The sequence below is a fragment of the Anas acuta genome, chromosome Z (assembly GCF_963932015.1).
Source record: "Anas acuta chromosome Z, bAnaAcu1.1, whole genome shotgun sequence".
Classification (NCBI taxonomy): domain Eukaryota; kingdom Metazoa; phylum Chordata; class Aves; order Anseriformes; family Anatidae; genus Anas; species Anas acuta.
In genome coordinates this window covers 7,312,271-7,325,840 of record NC_089017.1, presented here as the reverse complement: position 1 = coordinate 7,325,840, position 13,570 = coordinate 7,312,271, and positions in this window count along the sequence as shown.

Sequence of the window (13,570 nt, the reverse complement as noted above, 5' to 3'; positions counted from 1 at the left end):
ACGTAAACACAGGTTTAAGGACTTTCATTAATTGGGACCAGAAACTTTGGTGCTACCTCTGAGTTGCGGGGACATACAGTACTTTAGAGACTTTAGTTAATATTTTTGCCAGATATGTTTTGTAAACATATATCTTCAAAAAAAAAAAAAAAAAAAAAAAAAAAAAAAAAAAAAAAAGCTCAGAAAAGCTAACTTTGCTGTGAGGTGTTTTTTTTTTTTTTTTTTTTTTTTTTTTTTTCTCAAAAGGCATTTACATTGCTCTTATCCAAAATTCCTGAGGTCTGTGTGTATGAGAGACTAAGCACTTTAGTCTGCTTAAGCTTTGCATGTGTTTTATCACAAAACCATGTATAAGTCAATCAAATTTTGACACAAACTCAGTGTTCAGGCCTGTGAACTTGCATTAAATTATGATCTTGTGGCTTGTAACAGTAAATAAATGAATAATTACAATGCAAGTAAGATTTGCAGTGATTTTTGCTGCCCTATTACACGCTAAGGCTCAGACCCATGCAAATGTCAGCAATGGTATGTAAATGTTCAAAGATTGTTCAGTTGCCACAGAGAGGGCAGTGAGCTGTAGCACAGAGCAATAGAGGGAATCCTATAAAACCTACACTGTTCTGAATGCAATTCTGTTCTTCAGTTAATACATGAAGAAGAGACAAAATTCCTGAACCGAGTCCATGAGAGCCACGAGCAAGACACCTTGCCTACAGCTTTCAGCATGGATTTCTGAAGTAAGGTTCTGAAGCCATGGGTGGATAGGTGTGTGGATGGATGAATGGATATACCATAAGAACAGCTCTTACCACATGTACAGGCTACTAAGTAAGTAGATCCTATGAGTGTGGTACGCTTCAGTTAATGTCCCTGAATCTGAATGCCAGTTTTCTGCCCTCCATGTTGGAATGGGAGTTATTTGGTAGGTAAGTGTATTCCTTCACTGAACTCAGTCCTTTGAACACATGCAGTCTGATGTTTGGAAGGTATTTCCACAGTATAATGTGTTTTGTAAAGAAGCAACACTCTGTTCCCATACAATCAAAATTAGGTTCAGTTACTTCAATATTTTTTTCTCCCCCTGCCCTTCCTACTGTCAAGAAGAAGCTTATGGTCATGTACCTTTTGCTGTGGTCAGGTCATTCTTTTCAGTTAGCACAGAAGAATGTGTTTGGTAACTCACCCTTATCCCACCCCTACGACTCCAAGCAGAACCAGCACAGGGACAGCAGCTGCCCCACAGCTGTCTGCAGTGCTCGCCAGCAACATCCTCCCGCTGATGGATGTGGCTGACCACTCCCTGGCCACAGTCCTCATATAGATTTGTTTGCCATGTCTGATGCTGGGTCCAGTTCCAGTTTTCTCTCAGTTAAAGGAGATGTGTGGTCTCATTTGGCAGGATCCATCTCCTTTGTCAGCAAGCTGCCGGCACGCTACGCGCTCTGGGTGTGGAGATGTGTTGAGCTGTCTCCTAACATGGCCTATCTCTCTCTGCTGATGGAGTTCACACCAAATACAAATAATTTTGTTGTGGATTTCTCTTCCTGTGGTTCATCCTTCATTCCCCCACTGCACTTTAGTGGGTCTGCACTGCACAGCGCCCTGGAACACGGATCTCATGGCAGCTTCTGCTGCTCTGCTCACTGCATGCATAGCACACTGGGGTCCTATTTGCTTTCAGAGCGAAGTAAAGTCAGACCACTAAAAATCATTGTCCTTTCAGGGTCTTCACCCCACCTGAAAGCAAATTTTTACTCTGTCTGGTGCCCATGTTAGCAGGACCCCATGTTTCACTGCAGGTTGCTGCGCAACATGAACCTCAGTTTGGATGCAGAAATGAATCTATAGCAAGACCCCAGACCACAGCAGGCAGAAGAGTATTTTATAAAGGACATTCAGATATGTGATGGGCAGCCTCTGACAGATATTGTGCAGACTCAGGGCCTCTGCTTAGGTTCACTGCCTGAAAGGAGGCAGGTAAGTCTCTCTCAGTGATGGTTGCTGTGTTAGGGGGTGCTGGGACAGTTATGCAACCTCTGTTTGAGTCTAGCAAACTGTTTATTTGATAGATGTAAAGCTTCAGCAGGTCGCTTTGAATCCCCTCCAGTTCCATACACATACACTTCACTGTGCTGGTAAATCTGCATTTCTGAATTGCAGAAACGCTTCTCGCCCACCAGGCTAGGTGAACACCTTTATCTCCTGTCTCTGCTGCTCATCCTTGCCCTGTCGGCTTAACCTCCTGGCACACTTCTGCTGGTGGGGATTGTTTTTTCTTGGTTTTCAGGAAAACATGTGGTTACCTGTTGCCTAGGACACTGCTAATCTGTGCAATGTGGTATGTTTCAGGGGAAAATCGGGGTGAGGACTAATGGCGGAAAATCCCATCAGCTGGAGCACATGGTAAAGATATCAACCTGAGGATTTGCAGAAGTTACTTGAAAGGATACAATTTTCTTTCCAAAGTCACCCTGAGAAGCACAGTTTTTCTCTGGAAAGAAAAAATAATATATAAATATATAGATATATTAAAAGGAGTGCCTGTGGCTAGTGTCCTGGATCAGTTTTATCAGCAGATAGGGGAAACAAAGTCTCCAAGAGGAGCTGAAAGCTGCTGCTCTGGGGAGAAGGGGGAAGATGAAGACCCTCCAGTCCAGGAGCACTGCTTAGGCTGTGTGAGGTGGCCCTGCCCTGTCCAGCCTCCTGCCATGTTCAGTCCTTCCATCTGCCTCAGCCCCGGGCTCTGTTGTTGCCCAGCATGTCCCCACATCCCCGAGGCCTACCTCCTTCCATGCCTCCCCTCCCTGACATGGCCACCTGAGGGAGGGCAACCTTGTGCCTTGGCCCCAGGGGCCACTCAGTGCTGCAGTTTCTCTCTCTGGCACATCTCTGGGATGCCATTTCCATCCTTCAGGCTGCTTTTGGTGGCAGCTAACTTTACCCATGCCTACAGCTGGCCACAGGCACTGACCACAATGATGGTGTTGCTTTTCCCACATACCATCCATGCAGCTTAGCCTAAAGGTAGAGGCTGGGCTTGCTGCCTTCTGTGTTGGGAGTTTCTTTGCTCAGAAGCTGGCTAACAGTCCCATGGCAAAGCCTTTCTTAACAATACTCAGGTTTCTTTCCTGCCAGAAACTGAATCCGACATTACTGATGAAGTTAATAGAAGTTACAGACATGGGGCGAGACTTGTTGAGCCAAAGTGTCCCACTGCAGAAGATCTTTTGGCCATAATCCAGCATCCCATCTGTTTTTCTTATGAACCAATGAGGAAAATTAAAATCAGATCAGTAAATTTAATGTCTGCTTTAGCAGCTTCTGTGTCTTGAGGTTTTTGAGGCATTTCTAAAGATGTGTCGCAGGAATAATGTCTCTTTATTTCTCTCCAAGGCCCATGTTGGCTAAATGAATCTATACAAAAAAGAAAATTACACCTACCCCATAGCTCAAGCTCCAGAAGGCAAAGGCAGGGACTGGGAGAATGAAGAACCTCCCACTGTTGGAGAAAATCAGATTCAAGACCAGCTAAGGAGCTTGAAGGTGCACAGATCCATGGGACTTGATGAGATGTATATGGGGGTCCTGAGGGAACTGGTTGGTGAAGCTGATAAGCCACTATCCATCATATCTGAGAAGGCATGGCAGGCCAGTGAACTTCCCACTGATGGGATGAGGGGAAATACAACTCCCATTTTTAAAAAGGGAAAATGGAAGACTACAGGCCAGTCAGTCTCATCTCTGTGTCCGGCAAGGTAATAGAGCAAATCCTCCTGGAAACTATTCCAAGACACATGGAAAATAAGGAGGTCCGGGGACTGAATTCCTGGTCACTTTTATTAACCAACAAAATAGCAGCAGTGCATTTAAGAAGCGCTTGGACTGTGCACTTAGTCACATGGTCTAAACTTTTGGGTAGACCTGTGCGGTGCCAGGAGTTGGACTTGATGATGCTTATGGGTCCCTTCCAACTCAGGATATCCTATGATTTTATGATTAGTGACAGCTAATACGGCTTCACTAAGGGCAGATCGTGCCTGACACATCTGGTGGCCTTCTACAATGGGTTTACAGTATTGGTGGATAGGGGGAGAACAACTGATGTCTTCTACCTGTACTTGTGCAAAGCATTTGACACTGTTCCCCATGATCTCTTTGTCCCTAAATTGGAGAGACATGGATTTGATGGATGGATCACTAGTAAGGAACTGTCTGGATCATTTCACTCAAAGAGCTGTGGTCAACAGCAAAATGTCCAAGTGGAGATGAACAATGAGTGATGTTCCTCAGGGGTCAGAACTGGGACCAGAGCTGTTTAACATCTTTCTGGGTGACATGGACAGTGGGACTGAGTACACCCTCAGCAGTTTTGACAATGACACCAAGCTGCATTGTGCAGATGACACACTGGAGGGAAGGGAAGGGAAGGGATGCCAAGGGCAAGGCCCTGCATCTGGGTCAGGGCTATCCCAAGCATAAACACAGGCTGGGAGGGGAACTGATTGAGAGCAGTCCTGAGGAGAAGGGGATAGGGGTGATGGTTGACGAGATCGGCATGAGTCAGCAATGTGCTCTTGCAGCCCAGAAAGCCAACCATGTCCTGGGTTGCATCAGAAACAGTGTGGCCAGCAGGGAGAGGGAGGGTATTGTCCCCCTCTGCTCTGCTTTCATGAGACCCCAGCTGAAGCCCTGCACCCAACTCCAGGGCCCCCAGCACAAGAAGGACATGGAGCTGTTGGAGAAGACCTAGAGACTACAAGGATGCTCAGAGGGCTGGAGCACTTCTATGGAAGTGCTCAAGACTGGTCTGGATGGGGCTTTGGGCAACCTGGTCTGGTGGGAGGTGTCCCTGCCCATGGCAGGGGGGGTGGAATTGGAAGGTCCTTTCAAACTCAAAACATTTTGTGATTCTATTATATCCTTCCTGCACTTGTCAGCTTTAAATTGAAAAAGGTACCAAGACAATTGACTTCTCTAAAAATATTTATTAAGGACATTTTTCTCTCCTAAATAGAAACAACAGTGAGTCAACAAGAAAGCAGATTAATTTATATACCTTAAGGGTAATTGGTTCAGGAAACAATTTTTATCTCTGTCTGGTTTTCCACAGTAGAAAGAAATGTTTTCTTTCCAGAAAGCATATTAAAAATGGAAAGCAATATCTTTCCATAACATGATTCTAACAAAGTAAGTAGATATAGCAGTACTGTGGGTGGCCATAACAAATTAATTACAGACTGATAGGGAAAGTGTTTTTGGAAGTGAACATTCTGGCACAAGATGATAGCGAAGATATCAGCTCAATCCATGCACTTCTTAAATGAGTCAAATATTTTTTAATTATTATATTTGTTTTTTTTTTTTTTTTTGGAGTAGGGCTTTAAAAATAAAACTTTGTGATGTGTAGTTGAATCTGTACCTTTGGCCGGGTCAGCATCACCTGCAAGAGGCAACTGGGACAGCTTTGACAGTCTTTCACTGACCTGCCTCTTATTCATGTGTGGTTTACACCTTATGTGAGGAGAGGAATAGTTTTAAACAACGTCCTCGGTCACTGGAATGACTTTTATTTTTATGCTACAGAAAAATAACCTTTTTGTCTATCCTATTGTTGACAAAAATCCTGCATGATCAGTACATCATACATGGTAAGAGCAAAGTAAGGATCCTGCTGTCCTGAGTACCAAGGTACAGAGCAATTAGAGGATTAACTGACATTACACAGATCACGTCACTGTAGACTTGAGAAACAACTAACCCTTGTTAGAAGCAATGAATAAGACACAGAAATTGGGAAGAGAAGAAATTGTACAAGAAATCGTACAAGAAATTGCCCATCTGCAGGTTTCCTGAAGCTGCACTTCAGGACTGAGCACTTGGCTCAGGAAGAACCAGAACTTATCTGTGAAGGAATTAGCTGTGATTGTACAATCCTACATCCATCTCAGATGGAAACATCACTGTCAGCACCCAGACCACTGTCAAAAAGGCTGTTCTAAACTGTTTATGGAATATCCCATCAGCCTTACCAAGAAAGTGGTAGGACCTAAAACAGTGTTGCTGGCAGAAAGAATCTGGGGAAATCATACCACACTTGCAGGCATAAAGGGCAAAAACCTTAGGTAACATTGCTTTTCAGATTATTTTTACACTGTTTGCAGTCTGTATTTGATTTATACTGTGACAGAACATACTATTCATTTTGTAAATGTGCTCAGCTGTGCTCATGGAAATCAGCTCACATGATGCTTGCTGTTCCCTCCAGGGCAGCACACCACAGACTGGACATACTGTGCCTGACCTCCCCATGCTAGCAGGAGAAGGGACCACCCCAGAGTTGAAGGACTCCCCCCACATCACCTGGCTAACACCAAAATATTTTATAACACTCAGAAGTTATCACAGCTCTCAGAAGTACCTTCAGCTCTGTACAGCACCTATTCCTATCATCAATATCTTCTGAAGAGACTATATTGATGTATTTGGCAGGTTACAAGATCACAGCCTTGATACATTGCCATAAATAAGCTGTTCGGGTCCTTATTTTGATGCCCCAGTAATTTGGGTCCCTAATTACAAACACCTGGACAATATGTAGCATTTGCTTTGAGATGTAAACTGCCTCCCTTATGTAAAGAGCACTTAGAGAAGACAATGTGTGGATACTCAAGTGTCAGACATGAAGGCAAAGTACAGCAAATAGCCCAGGAGCTAGCATACTACTCTCCTTAATACAGTGAAAAATTCAATTAAAACAGACACCTGATGCAGACAGAGGAGAACTATGGCACTGCTAGAGAACAGAGGTGTCCAGCCAAAAAAATATTTAGGTCTAGCTTGCCACAGATACAGACAGCCTTTCATAGTTTTGGGCTTTTATTTCCACTTCAATCACTTCAAATCAGCCTAGAGGATGTCATAAGTGGAGGAATATTTGGTAACAGCTGGTGCTTCTAAAAACTGGACAAACTCCTAGAAGTCTTGCAAAAGCCATCACCTCAAACAGAGGGAGTCATTACTGACAGTCTTGAGACTAAAGGCCTGGACATGGTTGGTAACAGATCTAGAGAAGGTCTGTAAATGTTTGGAACATTACAGAAGGTTTGTCTGCTACTCCCCACCCTTTCCTATAGATGCAAAAGGAATTCCTCAAGTGTATAAGGCCATAATCTTCCACAAATGCCATTTAAAAACCACCACAGTGATATATTTCAAACTATCTTCTTTTCTTCTCTCCATGAAAGTGAATACTTAGAAACCAAATTAGGAAGACAAACACAGCTTTTTCTTTTTTCTTTTTCTTTTTTTTTTTTTTTTTTTGCGCTGCAGGAAACTCATTCTTTTCTGTTATGAATGGTGCAGCTTGGCTGGGCTTTTACCCAGCAAGGGCTGCCAGTTTTGTAAGAGAGGTTACTCTTCTCTCCAGTCCATGTGGCTCTTTCCCAGTTACTTTTATAGCATATATTTTTAAATATATTTTTAGACCAAACAGGCAGGCAATGAATGAAAATTAACAAATTCTATCTTGTGCTGTGCCAGATGTCCCTCTTGATTCATGGCAGCACCGTTTTCTGACTCTTTTGGGGTAAAGAGATGTCCATGGATTGGGCATTTATCAGAAACTATTTACAAGGAGATGAAAAGAAGCAAAGAGCTAGTCCTGCAGCACACTGTAGTTGCTGGGTTTATATGCTATCTTGGCATCTGTCCTGGGTTGTTCTGATAAGCCCAAACTTTTTATCTCTTTCTAGGGCTGGCTTCTAACTCCTTGAAAGCCAGCCCATTCAGAGTGTGTAGTGTTGGTAGGAAATGCAGATAGGAACAAAATCAGATCACTTGGTGATGGACACCCTTCCCTTTCCATAACGTGATTTATTTAAACTGTTTTGTGATCTTTGGATCCCAAGTGTGGTGGCAGAGGTTTTCTCATTTTGGAGCCTGGACACAGTGTGTTCACAAAGCAAACATTTGGTCTTCTCTCCAGAAGATCTCTGCTGAGCTCACCAGAAGGATATAATCCAGAGCTTTGGTACTGCCTTCCTGGCATTTGCCTAACAGCCCAGCTCTTGAACTACAGTGTCATAATACAAGTATAAAGCAAAGACTGATAATCTGATATGAATTGTCAAGAACTAGTCCAGTGATCTTACTGGGTCAACAGATCACAAATCAGTCACAGTTCACCCAGTGCCCAAGTCGGGCACTTCTGGAGGAGTCTGATTACTTATACAAGCCCCATTTTTCACTTGATATCACACTTTTCTGAAGACTTAAAGTCTTTGATATGTCTTGGGAATCTGAGAAACTCTGATAAATCTGGACCTTTAAAAACAATATATGTGAGATCAGGTCACCAAAGCAATTCTGCTTACAGACCCTGGACAAATGTGTAATTTATTTTTGACCTCTCATGGATACTGGGGCACAGTGAGAGCATTTTGTCTTTATGCTTTTCATCCAGGCCTGAAGATTAGCCTTGGGTAATAGTGTGCCTGAAACTGTGTCTTAGCTTCCAATCTAAAAATAACATACCTTATCTGAACTATCCACACCTCCTGCACATGCAAAACTTGAGTTCAGGATGTACTCAGAAGAGGATTTCTCACAAGATGTTCTTTATTTCTTGTTGGGTGGTTAAAATAATGAGCAGTTGTTCCTGTGGCATTTCATCCATTACACTCTTGGTCCTGGCCAGAATAAAGAATTGCAGAGGAACACGTTTCAAGTAATAAATTTAAACATTTTGAAACTTGAGAAAAAGGTGAATTAAGAGAAAGCCAAAGATTCAGGTTAGATCTTGTTTAATCCAAACCAGGATATCCATCCCTGACAAAAATGTTGACCACGGCTATTTTTTGGCATGGTGTTTGTTCTCTCCCCACCCTGGTTTCTTGGAAGTCACTGTGCTCTGGCTCTTCAATTACAGATGGATAATTGATGCGTTGCAGACTGGAAAAAGCTTATCACACTGCATTATTTGTTCCACCACCGGAGCCCTATCACCACTGTGAAATCTATTTCTGCAAGCTTGAAAGAGACTTGGATAAACCACCTGGCGATCCTGTCTGGGACTGTCGACAGTCTGATCCAGGCAGTTTTTCACGGACTCTTAAAAATGGCATTGACAGAGGGAAGGGGTCTGTTTCACCAGTGCATATTTTGGAGAGAGGGTTGGTGCAGACAAACTGATGGAGGCTGTGCTGCTTATTAGAGGATAACCCAGACTGAGGCTCTGTTCAGAGCCAGGAGCTCAGGACCAAGTTTCTGCCCATTGCTGTTCACACCAAATTTCCCCACCTCATCCCAGCTTAAAGCCAACCTGAGCCCTACAAATTCTGCTATGCTTTGTGGTTTGGACAAACTTGTCAGCAGCTGCCACATCCCTGCATTGCCAGGCTGCAGTGAGGCAGCAGCACATCCTCAGACCACTGGCCAAGAGTGCATGAAGTCTTTTGTGTACCTTCCTCTGTGGCACCAAGCAGAGGGTGCTTAACGATGCCTTGTCTGGCATTTAAAGCCAGCCTTCCTTTGCTGATCCCCACTGGCAGCCTCTCAGAGAGGCTTTTACTGGCACTGAGCAGGGGAGCCAGCCCTTCATAAGCCCCTGCAGGGATAGTGACAGGCCCCAGAGGAAGAGACCTGGCCATACTGGCGGCATGGTGAGGAGTGACTTTTTCCACCAGGCATTTCCCAGGCATTTGTGGTGTGCTTGGGGCATGTGGCCAACCTGCCATGGGAGGCCAAAGGCCATTCTTGGGTGCACAATGCTTGCAAATCCCCATGAATCTGCTTTCCCCTTGATAGTCCATGTCTGTGGGGGCTCCCTCAGGGAGGAGGGTGGTGGAGTTTGCCTGAATTCCAGTTACTGACCAAAACTCCTGAAGAAATAAAGAGCAGATCTCAGAAGCTTTCAGCAAAAATACCTCCCTTGCTTGGTCCTGTGGGGTTGCAGTGGTCAGCACAGAGGTGGGAAAAGGCTTCAAAGCCATCGTATGAAAAGCAGCTGCACAACTCGTTGGCTCTTCGTCTTCCTTCCTGGCTCCTTGGGGACAACACTTGCAAATCCCACCTGAAAGGGCTGTCTGTGTTCTCCCCGCAGCCACGCTAAGGTCTGAGGGCTCTGCCCAGCCGCAGCACGTGGCTGTTGCAGGAACTAGACAGAGGATGGCACAGTGCTGGGCATTTTGCATTGTTGCTGGAGAGGGGAGGCTTCATCCTTGCGTTGCTGCAGGAGCAGCGTTAAGTGTCAGCCTCATGGGGGGAGCTGGTAGCCCGGCAGGAGCAGAGCTGGTAGCACACCTGGGAATGAAGGAGCCCAAAGAGTCACGGTGGAGTCAGGAATTTGGTGACAGTCGGTGCATGGTGGTGGCATAGTGCTGGGTGGCCTTTGTTCCTTCAGCTGTGGTCTGGCGCTCTCAGTGTGGCTCAGTGGAGATGACTTGTGAAAGAGCAGGTGCAGGTTACCTCTGTGTTTGGTATGAAGGAGTTAACACTGCAAACAGAATTATTTCCAAGTGAAGGAACTGCGAATGTTTAATTACAGATAAAACTCTGCCTCAGCCAGAACATTTTTATTTATAAATAATCATTTTGCTTTGCTGCCTCTTGAAATTATGTCCTGCAGTTTTATATAACAACCTCATTAATAACCTGCTTTCCCGATGTCAGTACTAACACGATAGTAATAAGAGTCACCTTTCTCACAGAGTAGCATTTTTGCTTGCACAGAAGGTGGGAAGCAGTTTTTACCTAATAGTTATTGCATTTTAGCTGATATCTAATTATCTGACATAAATATACCCATGTGCTTCCCTTCATCTTAAACTGTTGATAATGAGGCAGAGATGTATCCTGCTGCTAGAGAACTTTGTCTATAGAAGAAAGGCAATTATGGTGTGCTGGAGCTTATGTAGCAAAGGCTGGAAGGACGATGCTGGGTGGGCACGCAGCTAAGGGGCGGTATGTGTGTGTGTGAGTGTGTCAGATTTTATTCTCTTTTTCATCTCTCTTGCACTGTTCACTGGCCCCACAACTAGAAGCAGAAATCAACCTTGTGGTCCCTTCTTGTCTCCAGATCAGTAGGATCTGTGTTTCTCTTTGTGAAGCATTCTTGGTATTTTATTCCAGCACAAAACAAATTCAAAGTATTGCTGTTTTGATACTGTATTATTTTAGATTCACTTCACACTTTTGGACAAGTGTATTTCACCATTTGGAGATCAAGAATGGAGAATCAGTACCTCCACTGCTTTTTACTTTCAAGTCCAAAATTTATGCCTATAGACAGTGACTTTGTGGGCCAGCTATTCCTTGTGGAAGGGACAGAGGAGAATGATGTGCAGCAAAGACTTCTGCGTACAGGAATTTGATCAAAAGATTGAAAATAAAAGAGCAGAGGCTAAACTCTATCATTAATTTGAACCAAAAAATGTGTGTAGCATCAAACCACCAGGACATGATGGGCAGGAACCAGGTGGACTCTATTAGAAAGTGAGGAAGGGAACATTTCTTCTTTCTCATAGCTGCCAAGAAACATGCTTGTTTCAGCTTTTGCATGAAATGATAGATGGGTCCTTTGAAGCCCAAATCTCTCTGGTTTTATTCCTTCTCACTTTGGGACATGGGTGCTGGGGATATTCATTACTCATATTGGAAACATTTGCCACAGGAAGCTCCTGGAACAGAGTTTGGAAAGCCATGAAAGCCTTAACAGCAGTTGAAAACATCAGTGCTGTCCCAGCACTTGCTGAATCAAATTATTGAGTGCCAAGATAAATTAATGTTTGTCTCTGAGTCATTCCCAATTTTACGGAGTCCAGGGTTTTCAAGCTCCTTTCCTACCAAGAAAATCCTCTCTCCTTGAAAAAGAAATCCCAGTTTGGTGGCAGCAGCTTCCAAAATCTGGAATGGTGTTTAGAGAAGACTTGCTTCGTTCTCCAGTAAATTCCTTTCCATTTCTCCTTGCCCAGTGAAATAACTGGAATATTTGCATTTTTTTTTAATTTTCAAATCAGGGTTTTCAGTTGTCGTAAAGCATAGGCTAATGAGCCTTTTCTGTGAAACTATCTGGTTGATTAACATTTATACAATGAAACAAAGCTCAAGGGCTAATCTATGAAGTATATTTAATGATCCTGAACATCTGGCTTGAGAATCCAGGATTTCACTGAAATTGAATTAAGATTCCTGTGATTAGAGATTCAAAATAAGGGAGATAAAGGCAACGAAAACACAAGGCCGGGAGACACAATTCTGCCTTCCAAGCCTGTGGAGTGGTATAACGACAAGCTGCCCCTTTTCCTGAGGTTGTTGCTGAGATATCCAGGATGCTGCAGACAGTGGTCAAGTTTATCCTTGTGGGGAAAGCTGAGGTCTCTGCTCCTATGCCACACCTGGCTAATGGAGTAGGATAAAATGGGGTAGAGCTGCTCTTGGTGACTTCTGCTGCTGGCAGGCCCAAGCACTGCCTCTGGACTGGCTCAGCTTGTACCCTGGGCATCTGTGGAGTCTGGCACTGCCTTTCTGGGGTACCAGCACAGCCCCATACCCCTTGCTGTGGGCTGCAAAATTGCAGGTCATGGAAGAGACGGGCCAGGTACACATCTATGCTGACATCTTTCCCAGCGCTTGCACCAGCAGTAGACATAACCCAACAGAGCATTGCTCACCCCTTTCCATCATATTTCCAGACAGTTTCTCCTCCCACAATGTGACACAGAAGGGATAAGAATATAAACAGATCACAGTTCCTCACCATCATTCAGCAACCATCAATTACTCAAACCTCCCAGCACCTGAAAGGGGCTGAACAACCCTCAAATCACCAATCTCCCTGCTGTGTCTTCCATTTAGACAGGACAGCTACATCCCCTTTCAAAATCCTTGCTGCTTGAGACTTCTTTTCCTTATTTGGGGTAAAAAAGAGGGTTCCCTAAGATTTCACAGGGATGAAGATGAGGCTTTATTTCTTAAGATGCTCCATATATCTCAGCACTCTGTCAGGCAGTGAAGACCTGTGATGGCTGCCCCTTACAGCTGCAGTCAGTGAATCTGGGGCATTTTAGCAACTCTAACTCATTTTCCTTGTCTAGCAGAATCTCTGTTGTTAGCCTTTGCTGCTATAGAACACCTAAGGCTTTCTACATTGACAGATAATTTAGCACTTAAATTTCACTTGTGGGTCCTAGACTTCTAGTTGTTTGCATCCTGGTTTGTTCCCAGAATCTCTCTTGGAGCGCCCTGGAGTCCCAGTCAAATGTTAATCAGAGCAGTCATCCTTGAGCAACTTCAGAGTGGTCCATCATGTTGCAGGGTCAAGGATCATTCCCTGGGACGGATGCCATCAGTAGTGATATTGTCATGTACTGGGGAAGTGTTTCTCATGGGCCAGAATGCTCCTTGCTCTCAGGAGTGCACACACGTGTAAGCCCATATGTGTGTGCATTTGCAGGACTGCATTCTGCAGATGTGGCATTCTAGAGGATACTAGTGGGTGGTTAAAAATATAATAAGGATATTATTATAGATATATAATTTGATTCCTTTAGTCTGAAATAAGCCCCCGGTA